Genomic DNA, 19,571 nt, shown 5'->3' on the forward strand with positions numbered 1-19,571 from the left:
CCCCCCATGTTGGAAGTGGAGTTTCTCATTCTTTTTTTCCCCCCAAGAAAGAATTTCTCTGTGTACCTTTGGCTGTCCTGGACTCACTTTGTAAACTGGGGTGGCCTCGAACTCACAGAGTGCTGGGGCCGCAGGCATGCACCACCATGCCAACTGAATTGTTATTCTTTTCTTATTAAGGTTTTTTATGTCACTTTCGGCACACTGAACATTCTCTCCCCTTACTCTTCCAGAGTTCTCAGGAGCTCGCATACCTCCCCTGTGGCAGCAATGGGGCATTTCCAGCAGAGGCGGTGCCATGCTGACCCAAATGCCTGAGTGGCGCTCTCCTCCAGAGAACAAGAAGTCTGAAAAGTAAGTCTTATGCTGGGGTCCTTGTGGCAGGGTGAGAGGGCTGCCAACATCTTCAAAAGGCTTCGGAGTCCTAGAAGATCACCAGGTAATCAGGTTAAACCCATGCAGCATGCTAAGCCACCATGGGAGTATAGTGGAAAAGAAATCAGAAATGTCTTTTATATTGCATTGGAATTTGAGTGTAGAATGTTTTTTTGTTGTTGTTTTTTTTTTTTTTTTTTTTGCCCTTTGGCTGTTTTTGTTTTTGTTTTGGGTTTTGGGCTTTTGGTTTTTTCAAGACAGGGTTTAAATGTGTAGCTCTGGCTGTCCTGGACTGGCTTTGTAGACCAGGCTAGGCTGGCCTTGAACTCACAGAAATCTGCCAGCCTCTACCTCCCCGAGTGCTGGGATTACAGGCTTGACCCACCATGCCTGGCAATGGCATCATTCTTGAGAAGAATGTGTTGATGTCATTGTCACTGTTGCAGCTATGATTTGTTTTGTGTGTATTAAGAGTGATAAAAGCAAAAGAAAATGAGCCTTGTCTTAAAACACTATTTTTATTTTAATGTTACCTTTTTAAACATTTATTTGTTCACTTTACATCCTGATTGCAGCCCCCCTCCTCGCCTCCAAGTCTCACCATAGACACCCCTCTGCCCTTCTCCCCTCTCCTCAGAGAACAGTAAGGTCCCCCATGGGTCCCAACCTGCCCTGGCACATTAATTCCCTACAGAACGAGGCACATCCTCTCCCACTGAGGCAAAAAAAGGCAGCCCAGTTAGTGGAACAGGATCCAAAGGGAAGCATCGAGTCAGAGAGGGCCCCTGCTCCAGTTGTTGGTGGGTCCACATGAAGACCAAGCTATGCATCTGTTACTCATGTGCAGGGGCCTAGGACCAGTCTGCGTATTTGTTCTTTGGTTTGTGGTTCAGTCTCTGTGAGCACCCATGGGTCCAGGTTAGTTGACTCTGTAGGTCTTCTTGTGGAGTCTTTGACCCCTCCGGCCCCCTCAATCATTCCATCAACTCTTCCATAGGATTCCCCGAGCTCTGTCTAACGTTTGGCTGTGGGTCTCTGCATCTCTCTCCATCAGCTGCCGGGTGAAGCCTCTCAGAGGAGTTATGCTAGGCTTCTGTGTATAAGCATAGCAGAGTAACATTAATAATGTCAGGGATTGGTTCTCTCCCAAGAGATGGGACTCAAGTAGAGCCAATCTTTGGTTGGCCATTCCCTCAGTCTCTGCTCCATCTTTGTCCCTCACATCTTGTCGACAGGACAAATTTTGGGTCAAAGGTCTTGTGGGTGGTTTGGTGTCCTTATCCCTCCACAGGAAGCCCTGCCTGGCTACAGGAGGTGGCCACTTCAGGCTCCTTAACCACCCCCTGCCCCTGCACCCACCCCACTGCTAGGAGTCTCAAATAGGATGGCCCCCATAGATTTCCTGGGGCCTCCCCTATCCCAGGTCTCTGGCAAATCCCAGGGATACCCCTCACCTCTGATTTCTGTTCTCTAGATGCCCTTGCCCCACCCTCCCTACTCCTAACTGTCACCCCTGAAGCTACGTTGCAAGAAGGACCCAATTTGGATGCTTGAATCTCACTCAGAAAGGGAAATAAAATAGGCATGGGAGGTGGATGGTGGGAGGGAACTGGGTTACTGTTGCCTTTAATGCTTGTCCAGAACAGCAGTTTCTGTCCAGCTGACTGAGCGGTGTTCACAAACACTTTCGTTTGCCCTTTTGCCTTGCTTCTTATTATTAAAAACTTCAAATGTAGTGAAGAATCTGAAGACCAGGACAGTATAAACTCAGAATCTTTCCCCAGATTTACTGATTGGATATACAGAGAGAGGTTATAATATGTGCCTGTGTATGGTCAGACATTGTATCAGCGACATCTGCAGACCCTGCCCAGTGTATTGTCCCAATTTAAATGCCTTTGTTGCCTGGGAAAAATTCATTTTCACTGGGGCTTTTTTTCCTGTCTGCTATGAATTGAGGGTCTCTGCCATTTTTTTTTTCTTCCTTGCTTTTGTTTGTGGCTTTCCTAACACAAGCAAATATTGTCTTCCCCACCCCTTCTTTCATTGTAGTTTTTCTTGCTGTTTGCTTGTTTGTTTGTTTGTTTGTTTGTTTGTTTGTTTCAGCCCTAGAGATTCAGCTGAGGACCTCTTGAGTACTAGGAAAGCAGTGTAAGGCTGAGCTACTCCCATGCCCAGGAACAAGTTTGGTTGTGTCTATGTGTTTTTCATTCTGTTTTGCAGGGCTGGGCTCAATATGCATGTTTGGCACACACTATGCCACAGGCATCTGCCTGCTAAACACCCCCTTTGCCCACTACACTCTATCTCCATTCCCATTATGTTGATACTTTTGAACAGTCTAAGCCTTTGTAATTTTGTAACTGCCTCTGATACAAAGTGGCTGGGTCCTTTCCTCCCCCTTAGATTCAGGGAAACATCTGGGTTTTCCTGAACCACCCACTGGATACAGTATGGCATATGACCTGTTAACAAATGGCTGTGAGATACTCTGTCTTGGCTAAAATGGTTCCTGGCATATGATCTTCTTTATGTCTTGTAATTTGTAAGCTTGGCAATTGTCTTCTGTGGATATTGTCTTCTGGGGTTAGTTTTCTTTGGCTGACTTTAGCAAACTTCCACAGTCATACAGGGTTTTTAATTGATCCATTAATCTGGGCATTATATACCGTCTCCTGTCTCATGTTGTCCATGCTTAGGAGATCATCACACAAGATGGTCAAGAGAGGAGATGAAATGAGACTTTTGTGTGTTCCTCTTACCTGTCACACACTAGCACTGTCCCTAGTCAGCCTTCAGTATGTCCTTAGACTGCATCATAGTTCAGAAGCCCGTGGTGTGGGGAGCAGCTGTGGTCTGCCTCTCTGAGCCCTGGCTAAGAGATATTACACGGATGATGGAGAATGGGCAGAGTGCCAACTTGATGCCACACTCCTGCTAAGAACTTTAGAGCAACCCTTGGCAGGAGCACAAAGGCTCCCATGATCTTTATGGTCACATATTAAAGTCCTACATTTAGGATATTCAAAGAAAATCACAGTCATCACCACAGGGAACGGTTGTCACTGCAGTGTCCTGGTGAGGTGTACATGCACTGCCATTGTGCTTTTTTCCAATCTGCTTGGTCACCTCAAGTCCTTGTCCTTCTACACCCAGGTCTCCCGGGATCTACTGCCACTTGGCTTTTCAGTCAGCAGTAACGACTAGATGTGTCAGTCTGAAGAGTATTGACTTCCTCCTGTGTAAACTAAGTCTATGGCTTTCTGTAGGCTTCTTGCCATGTAATGAACCTTCCTTGAGAATGTTTTTGAAAATGTTAGCAAGAAAACAGCTGTGGAAGTGCAGGCTAGTATAGATGCCACACTGTCTATGTATTACCATATGTGTGTCTCAGGGTATCCCTTGCTATGATAAACTACCATGACCAAAAACAACACGGGAAGAAGGGCTTTATTTCATCTTACACTTGCAGCTAACAGTTCATCAACTGAGGGAAGTCAGGGCAGGAAGCTGGAAGCGTGATCTGAAGCAGAGACCATGGGGGAGTCATGGCTTGTCCGCCATGACTGTCTCAGCCTGTATTCTTATGCTATGCAGGACTACCTTCCCAGGGTGGCGCTACCCACAATGAGCATAGCACCAACCCAGGGCAGTTATGAACCACAAAAATGCCCCAGAGGCTTGCCTACTAAACAATGCAGTGGGAGCATTTTCCTCAGCTGAGATTCCTTTTCCCCAAGTGACTCTAGCTCGTATCAAATTGACATAAAACTAGCCAGCACAACATTGACCCCTTGCCAACAAATATCACTATCGGACTAGAATCACTCCTTTCGCATTTGTTCCCAAGATGCCATGTTAATAATAGTATCACGATGTTAAAACATTTCAACTTTTAAAAGTCTCAACTTTAAAACTTCAGACGTGTTAAAAGTTTAGAGTTCAAAGTTTTTCTAAAATACCAACAGTATCTTAAATTATCCAACATCTCTCTGGAATTCCAAATCTCTATAAAATTTCAAAGTCTTTAAACTGTGGGCTCCTGTAAAATAAAATTAAAAAAAAAAATAAGTTATATGCTTTCCTACTCCAAGGAGGAAGAACCATGGCACAGTTGTAATCAGATTGAAGCAAAACCAAATTTTGACAATGTAAACGGTTCAGTGTTTCATATCTGAGACCCACTCATGATCCTCTGGGCTCCAAAGGACCTGGCCAAGTTCACTTCCCTGGCTCTGCCATCTGCGGCACGTACAGCTTGTCTCCTAGGGTTAGGCCAACTGCACTCCACATTTGCTCCTATCCATGACAATTGTCCGTGGATACTAGATTCTCCTAGATGCAGGGTTGCCACTGCAGCTGAGCCTTCTCCTGGACACTTTTCGGGGACTCTGGCTCTGGCACACAGTACCAAACTTCAGCTTCCTTCATGACTCCTTCAACCCTGGGCCTCTACTGCAATGGAGGCTGTGCTTTCATCATTGCCCTCCCTCCAGAGACTCCATCCCTGCCGCATAGTGCCAAGCCCCAGCTGCTCTCCATGACCACTTCATGTCTTCAAAACCAATGTGACCTGAGAAACTCAGAAACGTTACCAAGTTTGGCTTCTAATAAGAGCTTTGTCTCCTTCTGGACCACAGCACCAATTATCTCAACAAAGCAAAGACTTTACTTCCGTGGTTACCAATTCGAAATATCTCTCATACTATCATGTTACGGTCTTTATTTCCCTCCGAACCATCACAAGGCCTCTATCTCTGCATTGCTCTCAACATGCTTGTCTTCCAAGAAGCTACCACAGAATGGCCCACTGAGCTCTGAGCACTCAGTGGCCTTCCCGGACCAAAGTTCTGGAAACCCTCCATAACCCTCCCAAAACACGTGGTCAAGTCTGTCACAATAACACCCAACAACCTGCTATCAATTTCTGTCTTAGTTAGGGTTTCTATTCCTGTGATAAATCACCAGGACCAAAAGCAACTTGGAGGAAATGGGGCCTATTTCATCGTCTTACGCTTCTAGGTAAGAGTCTATCATCTCTGAGGGAAGTGGGGGCAGACACCAGGAAGCAAAACTGAAGTCAGAGAAGAGTACTGCTCACTGGCTTGCTCACCATGGCTTGCTCAGCCTGCTTTCTTAAAGCACCCAGGACCACCTGCCCATGGGTGACACTGACCACAGTGAGCTGTCGCGTCAATCACCAAATAAGAAAATGCCCCACAGACAGGCCAATCTTGTGAAATGTACTCAACAGAGCGTCCCGTTTTCCAAATAACTCTACCTGGTGTCGAGCTGGCATAAAAGTAGCCAGCACAACATGCCTGATGGTGAGTCCTACAAAGGCGCCTGCCCTAGGAGAATATATTAGTGTGTTAGGTTTGCTATTTCTGAAGACTGTGTTTGTGCCACTTTTTCCTTGGTAACAAAAAACAGCCCACAGCAGGAGAGCATGAGAAAAAGAAGCAAATGGCTGGGCCAGCCCCAAGGTGTTTCTAGAATCTTCAGGAATGGGAGGAACTTGCATCTACACAGATCGTGTGTGTTATAATGACTGTATGAATGAACTGGCCAAGGTTGCATAAGCCTAGGAAGCTTTTAAACAATCAACTTCACAAGGAAGGCCAGTTTCTATTGATGCCACTGTTCCATGGTGTACAATGGGCCTGTGAAGCCATGCAGATGCTGAGTTCTCAGACAGAATCATCCAGCAGCACGTGCAAAGTCCTCGTGTCACACAGTCATTCATAGGGAAGCCAAGCTGAAGGCAAATAGTCTGGGTCAAGGAGCTTTTTAGTAACTGACTATAGAGTCAGCTAGAAAGGAAACCAGGGACACTAAGTTAAACCACCTCTATACAGCAGCATAACAAATTTGAGATGGCTTTTTATTGGGCAATAAAAACAATGTAATTTTCCATTTATACAGCAGACCTCTGACTTTTGCATTCTTATCAGAGGTAGATAATTAAATATTTATGATGCTTTTCAAGAGTTTCAGAATAGGATCAAGCAGGCTTACCAGTTTCTATTAAAGCAAGATATCAAAATGTTAAGAAACCTCAATTTCCTCCATTTTGCTAACTGGAGAATAAATTTTAGGGTAACCATTAGATAAAATAAGGTGGCTGCTAGGTGATAAGTGCCCGAGTGGTATCCATGGGTGCCTTTGGGCTTGCATGGTGAACTTGATTCAGGGTGTGGGTACTCTGGCAGGCATCAGCTGGCACAGATCCTGAACATCCCTGCCTCCTCCTATGCCATCCTGTGTCAGGAGCTTGACAACTTGTCCTTGGTAAACAGAATACAGAGTGATGGCTGCCTCAAGGATGATGACCTTCCAACCTGTAACGATCTGCCACAAAAGTCCAGCAGAGGAAGGATGGGGGATCTTGATAAAGGACCGTTTTCTAGCTGAGCTTTCCCCTGAGATCCTGGGGACAGAATCCACTCAAGCTGCATGCTGGTTGCTGCCATATAGGCAATATGAGATTACAAGCACATTTTATTTAAGGGGTTAGTTGTTCACAGCAATGGTAGCATGTGTGGAGCAGAAGATGTGGGCACTACTGAGCAGACGCTTTTCTTCTCCCTTTTCTGCTGGAAGAGCACCGGCCTTCCCTCTACTCCCCCACTCCCATTCTTGGATGTATTAATCTTTCCTTTCTTGACTGTGAATCAATCACAGCCATGGTGGTGTCCTTGGCTGCTGATTACAGAGCCTGGAGTCACATGCAGTTTATCTGTAGGACAATGGTACGTTCAGAAACACTCCATCCATGGCCAATGGGGAAATTTTTCCTTACTTGAAATCAATGCTTCCTGCTTTCAGGGACTGTTTCCCCCAGAGCTGTTTACCGCTTGCTGGACCTTGAGCCACTGCCCAGTGCTGGAGTAAAATTGTTTTTACCGTTCTTTCTCCAGGGAATATATACAGATAGACTTTCTGCTTGTGGCTGCAATCCCTTAATCAACCTAAACAGCTGATCCTGGAATCCTGGACTTGCAATGGACCCATACAAAAACAACCTCATAGGAATTATGAGTTATTTTGCTATTCTATAATAGCAAAAAAAAGCTGCCAACGCAAATTTGTGGAGGAACAGAACTCCTGAGGGGTTTTCTAGGTCTGTAAGGTTTTTAGCTTAAGGGTGTATTTGTAGCTCAATGCCTGGATAATGGCATCAGCTGCGGCAAGGCCAGCCTTTCCTGTTTGCTCCTCAGTACTAACAGCACTGTGCTTGAAGTAGACATACTGCCACAGGTGGTCCTTTCCACATTTTGGAAGGCAGTGAGAGCCATGGGTGTGGATCAAAAAATAAAGCAATTGCATAGCTGGAGGGCGGCCCTGGATTCAATCCCCAGCAAGGCAGAAAATAATTTTTTTTTTAAGAAAGAAGACTAAAGATTAGAAGTCAGTTGTTCCTAGCTCCTTTGAAATGCCTGTGTGAATCTAGTACGTTTCTATTGTCTAAAAGAGTAAAAATACAAATAACTAAATAAGAAAACAGTTAATATAGATTGTTCATTAGTCCATGAAGTAGGCAAGGAACCAGAGAAGTGAAGCTGTTAAGACAGTCTCAAGTCATCAGCACGGTGGCTACCCATACTTATGGTGGTCATTCCCCCCCCCCTTTGTGTATTTACGTATTTATTTGGGCAAACTAGTTTGATCTGTTTGGAAAGGCAGCTGCTTGATCACCAAATTACACTGGTGACTGATGTGTAAATTATTAACTGTAATAGGCCTACTTAAACTCCAAAGCTGAAGTTCTCCTCAGCTTGTAAATTTTCAATTATTTTCTGAAAATAAGTGAAGAACTCCTGTGTCTACTCCTTTGGTCCCACTAGCCATATATGGGCTGTGAAAGTAAATGTTTATTCTTTGAAACTGCTCTTCAAAATGTCCCTTGAACACCCTCCCTACCTGCTTAGTACACACAATTGTGAAAATGTGCACTCCACTCAAACACATGTTTATCCTTAGCCTTAATGAGCACAAATGCCATTTGCACAACACGGGCACACAAGCCCTGGTGTGCAGCTCAACACACAAGCACAAACTCACATGGACATATACATACACACAAACACACATACACTAGAATGTCGTGTGTCTATGCTCACTCAAAGATACATGAGCACATTTGCACATGATACGTGGCCCGCTTAAACGCTAGACTCGGGGGGTTGCACAGAGAATGGGATGTAGGTAGATTGAGGTTGTTGTGTTGTGTTTTATGACGTAATTGAGTCCATTCGTTCGGGCACCATTTGTTGAAAAGTCCCTTCTACCTTGTAACATTGCTCTTCTACCTGTGATAAAAGTCAGCTGTGTGCTTCCTGCTGCATTGATGCATGGGTCTGTCTTTTCATACTCAGTGTGCTGTCCTGCCCACATGCTAAAATCAGTTTACTAAGTCCTCCAACTTTTTTTTTCTCTTTCAATATCCTTTTAACTAACCTAACTTCTATTCTCATGTATAATCTTGCATTCAGCCTTGTCAGTTTTTACAAAAATATCCTACAGAGATACAGACTGGGATCATCTTGAATTCATAAATAGGTAGGAATATAGTTGTTATCTTAATAATGTTAAAGCTTATAATCTATGAAAACAAAGCATCTACCCCACTTGCTTGCATTTCCCTGTCTGAATTTTGTCAACTCAAGGCTCTAATTTCTGCCACGTTCCCTTGCTGTTGTTCAGCGTGTCTGTATACACCCTGTTCCCTCTCTCCCTGGCTATGCAGCACACGATGCTGCACCCCAGACACATGCAATCACATGGACCCAGCCCTTTGTTTCCTTGCAATATCCTCAGTCCTCCTCAGGCTTGCAGGCATCCCATTAGCATCCCCAAAGCCTCTCTCATCCTCCCCTGCCTCCTGTCTAGGGTGATGCCCCATATAAGTGTCTCTCCACCACCCTGCTTCTATCTGACCCTGAATACTATGTGAGGTGCCTACCTCTTTAGCTTTTAGACCGTCAGCTTGGATACTCTCAGAAGATAGACCATGCCTGATTTGGGGTTGTATGCATGTCATATGGCACAGGCTCAGTTAGTGAAAACTGGCTGTGGGAAAGGAATGGAAGAGGAGCTTAGCAGTGTCATTAGGGCTTTTCTGTGTCAGTCGCTGTGACATGGCAGCCATGCAGGTAGCTTGGTGAGAAGTAGGCGATTATTGCTACTTTATTGGTACAGCCAGTGTCCCCTGGACATTTTTCTATGTGAGTTTGTGCTTTTCCCTTCAGTGTTATTTAATCATACTGTACAGTGTCAATATTCTCCAATTGCTTTAGAGCGATTTTCAGATAGACACTGAGAGTGCAGCTTTGTATGGACAGTGCCTGTTCTCCCTCTCTTCTGTCCAGCATCCTCAAGTGTGCTTCCCCATGCCCATAAGATAGTGCTGAGGGGTGGAGTCATTGACTTACAAAATATGCATGTTAAAGCAAAACATTAGCTACTGAAAGGATGTCCTCACTGACCACACCAGTAAGCTAAAATGCTCCCACCAGCAATGGTTTACCAGGACATAGGGGTTCAGATTTTTCCCTTAACAATATGATGAGAGACAAAAGGCAATGGCTCTCCTGTAGTTTACTTTACCTCTCCCTCATTATTACTATGGTTGTTTGTATTTGAGTTGTCTGTTGGTCATTTGAATTTCCTAAAAAAAAAAAAAATTCACGTCCAATTTTTTATCAACCCATATGAATTTTTTCTCTTTATTGGGGAGTGCCAGTCATAGATTCTGAATCCGATCACTTCTTTATCCTATAGTCTCAAAATTTTCCTACCATCTTTTACATAATGTACCATCTTTTACATAATGAAGAAAATATTGTTTTGTCATTTAAATTTTTGAGTTTTTGCTCTTCTGGGTTTTATTAAGGCGACTTTTTGATTTTTATGTCTTCTGAAGCTTCCCTGTATTATAGGCCAGGTAAATTTCAGAACATTGCCCTAGATCCTTGGCCTTCAACGTGTCATTCCTTTGTTTTCTTTCTGTCTTATCCCAGCATGGTCAGAAGGAGCTCCCTGCTTGCATAGGTCCCCTAGAGGCCTTTCTTCCTCTTGCGGCTTCTTTGTGCCCTGTGGCCTCCGCCCCCCACAACACTCTGCACACGAGTAAATGAGAAGTCAAAGAAAAGCTGAGGTCTGGGAGGCAGTTAGGAGCCAGACCAGGAAATGGCTACATCACACCGTGCCAGCCTTCCTGGTGTGGCCATATCTATCTGCATAAGGCAAGGCACGCGTTGCGCATTCATGAAGAGCTGCAGGCTCATCCATACTCACGCGCTGACACACTTGCAGTTTTGTTTGTTTAACAAGTAGTAACAACAGACAAGAAACCATTTTATTTCTTAATGAGTTTCCATGGGGCTTGTTGAAATGTTGATTCTTAAAAGATGGCCAGCCCCCTTTATGGGCGATCCTGCCTCTTGGGGTTCCATGCATTTAGGAGTCTCTGCATCTGTCATTCTTTCATCCCTGAGTGACAGCAGAGTTACCCAGTCTGTTTTCACAGGACTGCCAGCACTTGGTGACGACACTAGGGAAGCTACTCACGGGCGCCACAGCCGCAGCATCTGGGTTTTCTTGATGTTTTCCTCATAGTCAAGGTTCATTTATTACGTCTCTTCAAAGAGGGGTAGAAAAGGAATGTGTTCGGCATGTTCCTTTCGTTATGAAAGCAAAATGTTTGTCACACAGAACCCAGCAGGTTTCCTCTTGAATTTTGGGGGTTCGTGGAAAAACTGACCACTTGAATACTTTCAGATGAAAGGAAAACTGGTAGGGCATATGCAAGCTATCTCGATCAGTTGCTAAGCATGGTGGATTACATGACTGGGTATGATGGAGCCAGGGACAAAAGCAAGTATCGTCATGAAGGAAAAAATTGAGTAAATCTTAGGTAGTACATTACGCACACATGCCAGGATCCTGGGCAGATTTTCTCCCCTTACTCAGTCATACACAAATATCATACAAGTACACAGGTGCACACACACACACACTCTGCCTCTCACTCCCTGCCGCTAGTGCTTTTATCACCATACTTCCATGTCTGTTGTCAGTGTAAGGAACACAAATTCCTCTCGAGCGTGTCAAACCATTTACACTGCAACACAACGTTCTCATCTACAAAGCTCACACTTCAGAACTATGCAGCTGAGTTATTAAAAAAAAAAAAAAAAAAGGTCACCTAAAGTTGGTGTGGTCATGTTTGAACTGACAGCTTTCTGTTCGGCTGCTTTCATGCTGGCCTCAGCTGCTTGGAGCCTCATGGGCCACAGGTTGGACATGGGTACCTACTTCCACTTTTTTTTTTTTTTTCATCAAAACTATCTTGGAGTTTCTTGCTTATCCTCTGATGTTTTATAAACTGCTCATCAATGAAAAGCTCCCATAATAACGATTCACCATTCAGACACCGTCTCCTGTCCGGGGTTTAATTTCTTTTTTTTTTTTTTTTTTTTCAGGGTTTAATTTCTATACCTTGGGGAAGGCTTGTTGTTGTCTGAATAAGAACAAAAATAAAAGAGCCTCTTGCGTTTTGTTGCACTCTTCTGGTTGACTCACAGACAATTCTGTGTTGGCTCTTACAAAATGGATCTTTTTATTGTGCTTAAAACGTTTCACTAACTAAATGGAGAAAAATGTTGATTTTTATATCTTGCGCTTGTCCCAACTATCTAGTTTTCCCTGTGTCCTATTAGTCACAAATTGCCCTGATTTTAGTGGATTTTTACTAATGGTTCTATTATTAGTTCTGACCATTTTTATGAGTTTGGGTCTATGCTCTTTAGTAGACAAAAGAAGCTTTCTTTTACCTCTGGTGTGTTTCAAGATGACGATACAAGCAAATGACTTTTGGCACATTAAAAAATGATCATGAATTTTCCCCTCAATTTTTCTTATATTTTATTAGCATCAGAACTATGTTTCCCTACTGGGGACAAAAGAAATAATGGAGCTGTTTGTTTGTTTGTCTGAGACAGGGTTTCTCTGTGTAACCTTGGCTGTCCTGGACTTGCTTTGTAAACCAGGCTGTCCTCAAACTCACAGAGATCCACCTACCTCTACCTCCCGAGTGCTGGGATTACAGGTGTGCACCACCATGCCCAGCTATAATGGAGAATTTAATAAGATAAAAATGTGCTTTTCTCTCATGTGAGTCTGGAATGAGGCCTTCCTGTGATGAATGCAGAATTTCCAAAACTCCCTTGCATTCAATGCTGACTCCTTCAGTTCAGCAATCTCCATCACCATGGACCCAAGACAAGGGGATCCCTGTAGCCTTGGGTTCTGCAGCCCCTGGGTCCTGCAGTTCCTAGGTTTTGCAGCTTTTGGGTCCTGGAGCTCCTGGGTCCTGCAGCTTCTTGGTTCTGCAGTGCCCAGGCTTTGCTTTATCTTTACATGTCTTTGTCTGCAGCTTAGATACATTTGCCCATCTTTCATTTTTAGCTTTACATGTACATATATGAATGACAATTGTCTCAGTTTTTCTCACACTGTTGCTTCATTTCTAACTGTGACCTCCAAAGCATTTTACTCTCATATACAAACTATATGTAAGGTTAAACATTTAACTTAACTGACTGGAATGAATCACTGTCTATAGGAAAATTATAATAAAACCCCAAACGCAGGCTGAGGCTAGTGCAGATGTTCACTGGTACCAGGCTCTATCCAAATTTTAGTGCATTTCCTCTTCTTTCTTTCTCTTCACACTTCACAGTCCTAAGATACAGAGTGGACTTACAGCTATTAGTCTCTCATTTAAGATGCAGGGACAAGAAAGAAACAGCATGGGAGAAGGCTACACTGACCAGCCTGTTCCCTTCTGCCTGGCAAGCTGATGCTTTCTCACAGGCCCAGCGAGGTGACATCAGTTTCCTTAATGCAGGCCATATTGCCAGCATGGCTTCACTCAGGTTGGAGATCTCAGACCAGGGGACTGAATGTGTTACTTGCTTTGGCCACTCAGGATAGAGTGGAGAGAGAGGGCAAGTTCCAGCACATGAGCAAGTACCTGCCCACTGCTCTGCCTGCCACGCATGCATGGTTCACTGTTGCCAAGTTCTGTGTCTCTGCTTCTTTCCCTAAAGCCCATATGTCATCTCTATCTCTGAAACACTCGTAGCCCTTAGGGTACAGCACTTGCCTTGCCAGCACAGATTGCTGGCTCTGCCTTTCTCCCACAACCCTCATGGCTGGAAGCTCCTTGGCCTGCAAGAGTTTCTGTACTCTTGATTTTTACTCAGACATTCTAAATCCTCCTCAAATGCTTCTCCTGGGCAAGGGGCATGGCTCCATGATGGAGCACGTGTCTGGCTCCCCTGGGAGTGACATCCAATACGACAAAAGTTAAAGCAACAGTAAAACCTGCCTTAGGGGTGGAAGTGGTTCAGTGGTAGAATGTTCACATAGTCTGTCCATCTCCGGGACCACCCAAAAAAGACACACCCACAGACTCTTACTTTAATTCTAATGGGTATAAATAAGTTGTAAGTAATAGCATTGTGTTTACTCCAGACTAAGTTGAGTTGTGATTCTGTTTATTTTTACTCATCACAATGGAGTCCCTGTTGGTCCTTCCTTCTGCATGTTCATTCATCACCTGATACAGCCTAACTTGTAGTGATAAGACAAGTAAAATATGAGCCCTCCCTCCAAAGAAGCTCACACAGAGAGAGGAGGAGGGAGGTAGGCTGGGGCAGCAGCAGCAGCAGCAGCTCCTATTTGGGGAAGCTGTGAAAGAAGCCAGACCTGGGCTGTTTTTCCTTTGTACTTCAGCCAGATAGATACAAAGCTGAATGAAATGACTCAATCGATCCATAGCAGAGGAATCCAGCCGCTCGGTGGGTTGTTTGGCTCTGATAAGAGCCTTTGTTGAGGGCACAGTGATCTAATTCAGGCACATATTTCATACCTGCGTAACAGCTGGATTGGTGACCCCGGAAAATGAGAACATGTATCTTCCAGAGCAAGGGAGCTGCACACATCCCCCCGGAGTAGCGGCCTCAAAGGCAGTGGCAAAGCTCTGCCACCGGTTTTCAAGGATGAAGTGATGTATATGCCAGCAACCTACCCTGAAAGGTGGCTTTAACACAGCTACAAGGTTGTGGCTCTTACATATCAGGACAGGTATCTTCATGCTCCATGGCCTTGCTGAGTTCACTTCCAGGCCCAGTCCTTCCCTCAGAATTAATGGTTATCATTTTTTTGTGGGGGTTTTTCTCCTTTGGAGAAGAGGAGTAGGTGGTGTTTGTGTGAGTTCAAAGCATGAAGTGTGTGTGTGTTTGTGTGTGTGTGTTTGTGTGTGTGTGTGTGTGTGTGTGTGTGTGTGTACCACATGCAAACTTGATGCCAGTGGAGGTCAGAAAAAAGCATCAGATCCCCAGGACTAGAGTAACAGAGGGTTGTGAGCTGCCATGTGAATTGGACTGGAGAACACTTGACCACTTAACCACTGAGCCATCTCTTCAGCCCCTCAAGACATTCATTCATTCAACTCAAAATAAATAAATAAATAGCTTTGTTTATAAGTATAATACTCAGTTGACACACATAATAGAAGCAGGGACGATAGTGCTGGCTTTAGAAATAAGAAGAATTCAAGAGTGAAAGGGTCATGGATTCTTCCTCCGTTGCTTCAGAGAGGCACCGAGGCCAGGCAGCACAACAGGTGTCCCCGTATGTAGGTCCTGGGAGCCAGGAGATTATGAAAGGCCTTATAAAGCTGTGAAACTGAAGCCTGGGTTTCAGTGAAGACTCCAAGATGTTGAAGATGCCAGAACCGTGAGGCATCTGCCAGTGAGAGCTACATGCAGGGAATGGCGATGGCACAAGCCCAAGATAGAGATGCACATTGCAGCAGCAAAGCTGGAGGGGCGGAGCCGTCTAAGTGCTTTGATACCAGATATAGAGCTACAGGATTTTGTATTTTCCCTACTTGTTTTTGGCCTTGCTTTGGTCCATTATATCCCTTTCCCTCCCATTTGGAATGAGACTGTATATTCTGCCATGACTGTATGTTAGAATATATAATTTACTCTTTTATTTTATAGAGAATTATACTTAAAAAAAAGTACCTTGAGTCTCAAAAGAGACTTTGCACTCACACTTTTGAACAGTGTAGAGACTGAAAGACCATGGGAGCTTTTGAAGTTGTACTATGGTATGACCATTAGACTATGGGGTCCAGGGAATGGAATGTGGTGGTTTGAATAAGAAATGCCCCCTTGGAGCTGAAGCTGGACGTGGTGGTACATGCCTTTAGTCTCAGCACTTGGGAGTCAGAGAAAGGTGAATCTCTGTGAGTTTGAGGCTAGCCCAGTCTATAAAAAGAGATCTAGGATAGCCAGGGCTACACATGGAAAAACCCTGACTCAAAACGAAAACAAAAACAAAAAGGGGAAAGAAAGTAAGAAAAGAAAGAAAAAGTAATGCCCTCCTGTGTTTGGGGTCCATGGTTGATGGTGCTGTTTGAGAGGCTTAGGAGACATGGCGTTGCTGGAGGAAGTAGTTATTGAGAGTCTATAGCCCTCTACACACACCTGGTTATTCCTCTCTGCTCTTTGAGCTTGACATATGATGCTCGGCTTCCTGTTTGCACCGCAGTGCCTTCCACTTCTGCCATGCCTCCCTCTGAACCCCAGATGAGCTCTTCCTTCTGTGAGTTGACTTGGTCATGGTGTTTTATCACAGTAACGGGAATGCAGTGAGCTCATGGAAATTTGATGATTTTCGACCCTGCTACTGGAAGTGGAGAATGGCACACTGGGAACACTTTGGCAAGACTTAGCAACGCGGTCACCATGAGCTTTTCATCCACTCTCACCCCTGTAAATCAATCCCAGAGATACACTGAGAAAACACGAAAAGTCATTACACGAGAAATCTTCAGTGCTTTGTGGAGCCGCAGAGCAATGATAATCATGTCTCCTGTCTTTAATGTTTAGAGATGTACAGTGAGCCGCGGGTAATGAGTGTAGACGCTGCTCTAACTCTAGTGCAGACTTTCCCAGAGGTGAAAGAACAAAGTTTTTAAAATGCGTACAGATCACATCATTCATTCACCCAATAGGAAGATACAATACGAAGCTTAAGAATCCACTTAAAATTAAGAAGAAGGACAAATCATATAAAATAACTCAAAAACACAGGGCAAGGAGGAAACAGAGCAGAGAGCACAGAATAGAAGTCATTTTTTTTTTTTTGGATGTATCTTAATTTTGAGATTCAGCAAGTGACTAATGGTCTGTCGCTATATCATAAAAACAAGTCAACAAAATTAACTCTGAAAGTCTTTAACCACAGAATGAAGAAACTGTGACCCTCAGCTTACTTACTAAGTGGTAAAGCCACAAAGGGAGTGACAGTGGTAAGAAAAATTTGTCTGTAGTGAGATATGCCTTAGCTCATGGCAGTAAGGACCACAAATAAGCACAAACTGCACGCAGAGGATGGGGGAAGACACTGGGCGTCTATTTTATCTCCCTCCACCTAAATCCTTTAAGAAAGGAATTCTTACTGAACCCAAGCTAGCAAGGCCCAGTGACCCCACCAGTCCCGATTCCCCCCTAACACGCACACTGCACTGGAGTTGCCTGTCCATGCATGGCTATGTCTGCCTTTCTGCATGGGTGTTGGAGATTAGGATTTGGATCCTCATGTCTGCACATGAGATACTCTCACCCACTCAGCCATCTCCCCAGCCCTATGATTGTGAAGCTCTTCTGTAGCTATCCCAGGATACATCGAATAATTGTGTAATATTCTGTCACTCCTGATATTATTCAGAACTAGGGTTGAGGTGAGCACAGGAATATCACATGTAAAACAAAGGAGATTACATGAAAACACTGAAAGGGGAGAGATGCTCATCAGTTAAGAGGATTGCTGCTCTTGCAGAGGACCCAGGTCCAGTTCTCATCACTGACAACCACTGTGGATCTGATGATCCTCTTCTGACCTTTGTGGGCACTCCATGCATATGGTACATAAACACATGCAGGCAAAGCACTCAGACACGTAAGATGAGATAAATCTTTAAAGAAGAGAAACCACTCACGTCTTCCATTTGAACTGGAAATATTCAAGAAAACAAATTTTTATTTTATCTAAACTATATTTCATAACTGCAGCACTGAAACATCATATAGACCCTGATTAAATGAACACCAGGCTCTCAATACTCTCAAAATCCATTCCCACTGGGCATATTTGTATATACTTTAAAAATTAAAGGTAAACCTTCCCACTGGACGTGTCAAAAACAGGCTTCATATCTGGGACAGTAAAGAGACAACATGAACCTGAAACACCTTGTCACCTCCTGTCAGCCAGACCACAGTCAAAGCAGAGCCAACCTGAAGAGCCTTCACCAGCCAACATGAGGACACTTCGATCGTCCATAAAAATGATGACCGCATTTGTTGGGTAGATCAAAATGCACCAAGTATAGTCAGATCATGATGCAAAAATTATGCTATTTCTGTGTATAGTGCTGATGGGGATCAAACCCTGGACCTAACATATATGCTGGGCAAGTCCTCAGCAACTCAAAATGATCCGAAAGAGGGGGGACAGAGAAGGAGAGAGAAGGGGAGGAGCAAAAACAAACAAGTTGGCAGTCAGTGAGGGAAGCCAGAAAAACCACTGAGCCTATGAAATGAAGTGAACGGACCTCATCGTCCCTTGCTTTTTCTGCTAGAAGTCCATTACACACTGTCAAACAGTAGGTAGTAGGTAATGGAAGTTTCTCTTTAAGAATTTCAGCAGTTCATATTCAAGGGGAGGAGGTCCCCATCAGTCACAGTCATAGAGAAGGGGAATGGGGTGAAAGCGGGAGGGAGGGAGGAATGGGAGGATGCACGGGATGGGATAGCAATTGAGATGTAATATGAATGACTTTATTTTTCAATAAAAAACATATTAAAAAAGAAAATTTTAAAAAAGAATTTCAGCAGAGCCTGGGGAGATGGCTCAGTCAGTAAAGCATCCCATCTGCTGCACCGCATGACCATGAAGATCTGAGTCTGGATCCCTAGGACCCAGGTAGAAATACAGGTGTGGTGCTTTGCCTGTAATCCCAGCACTGGGGGAGGTGGAGCAGAGGCAGGGACCTGTTGGCCAGTCAGTATAGCTGGGTCATTGACGCTAGGTTCACAGGGACACTGCATTAAAACATAAGCTGGAGAACAATCCAGTATCTCAACCCAAGTGCATGCTCATGCAAGAAAGCGCGCACGTGCACGCACAGACACACACACACACATACACACACACACACACACACACACACACACACACACACACACACACACACACACCAGATAATAAAAAGGAATGGCAGAATTACAGGCTCTCCATACAAGCATGAAACTGGGGGATAGATATATTTTGGCAGGTAAGGCAGTGACCTAGTCAGTGGCTGCTTCCAAGTTGGGGACACAGCAACTTAGGTCACTAATGGGAAGAGACAACACCAAACATACCCAGATTGAATGTGTATCTGACAGAGTCTTTGTAACCATTTGCTAACTTATAGGAAGTGCAAAGGCCACAGGACACGTTGAGAACTATCAGGAAAACTCAAACGGTGGGCAACTCTCTAGGAAATGCTAGTTTGTTTGTTTGTTTGTTTTGATAAACCAAAAGAAAAAAGGTAGGGTAAAACTTATATGTTAAAATAAGTAAAACCAATTACAACCTGCCACCCATTCTCAAATCCTGGGGCAATAGTTGTAACACTTGAATCACTGGAAATTCACCCACTCAGGATGTTTTTAATTATTATCCTCTTCCTTAGCATACAAAGTAATGGGTTCCCTTATGGTATTTCCATGCCGCTTTGTTTCTGTTGGTCCTCTTCACAGTAGCCCCCCATGGCACATAAATGACTCTTTTTGACCTTTCTTACTTAAGACATCCTTCTACACTCTCATGGCCTCACTTGTACATAGCTTATCTCACACACACACACACACACACACACACACACACACACACACACACACACACACACCTAGGATCTGCATATGAGAGAACATGTGTGATATTTGTCTTTCTCGGTATTGCTTTGATGAATATAATGATTGCCAGTTGCATGCATTTTCCTGCAAATGTCATGATCTTGTTTTTCTTTATGCTGATTGAAATTCCACTGAGTGTAGCTATCACAT

The 19,571-nt window shown here is 44.1% G+C and overlaps 1 protein-coding gene across 2 annotated transcripts in view; it reads left to right on the forward strand.

Moving 5' to 3' along the window:
• Positions 1-242: 242 nt before the first annotated feature.
• Positions 243-19,571, forward strand: part of Otud7a (OTU deubiquitinase 7A) — a 168,039-nt gene continuing 148,710 nt past the window's right edge. For both annotated transcript variants that reach the window (XM_051148665.1, XM_051148666.1), the window contains exon 1: positions 243-354. The gene's annotated coding sequence lies outside the window, so the exon portion shown is untranslated. The remainder of the gene's footprint in view (positions 355-19,571) is intronic.

Source organism: Acomys russatus, chromosome 7 (genome assembly GCF_903995435.1).
Source record: "Acomys russatus chromosome 7, mAcoRus1.1, whole genome shotgun sequence".
NCBI classification, from domain to species: domain Eukaryota; kingdom Metazoa; phylum Chordata; class Mammalia; order Rodentia; family Muridae; genus Acomys; species Acomys russatus.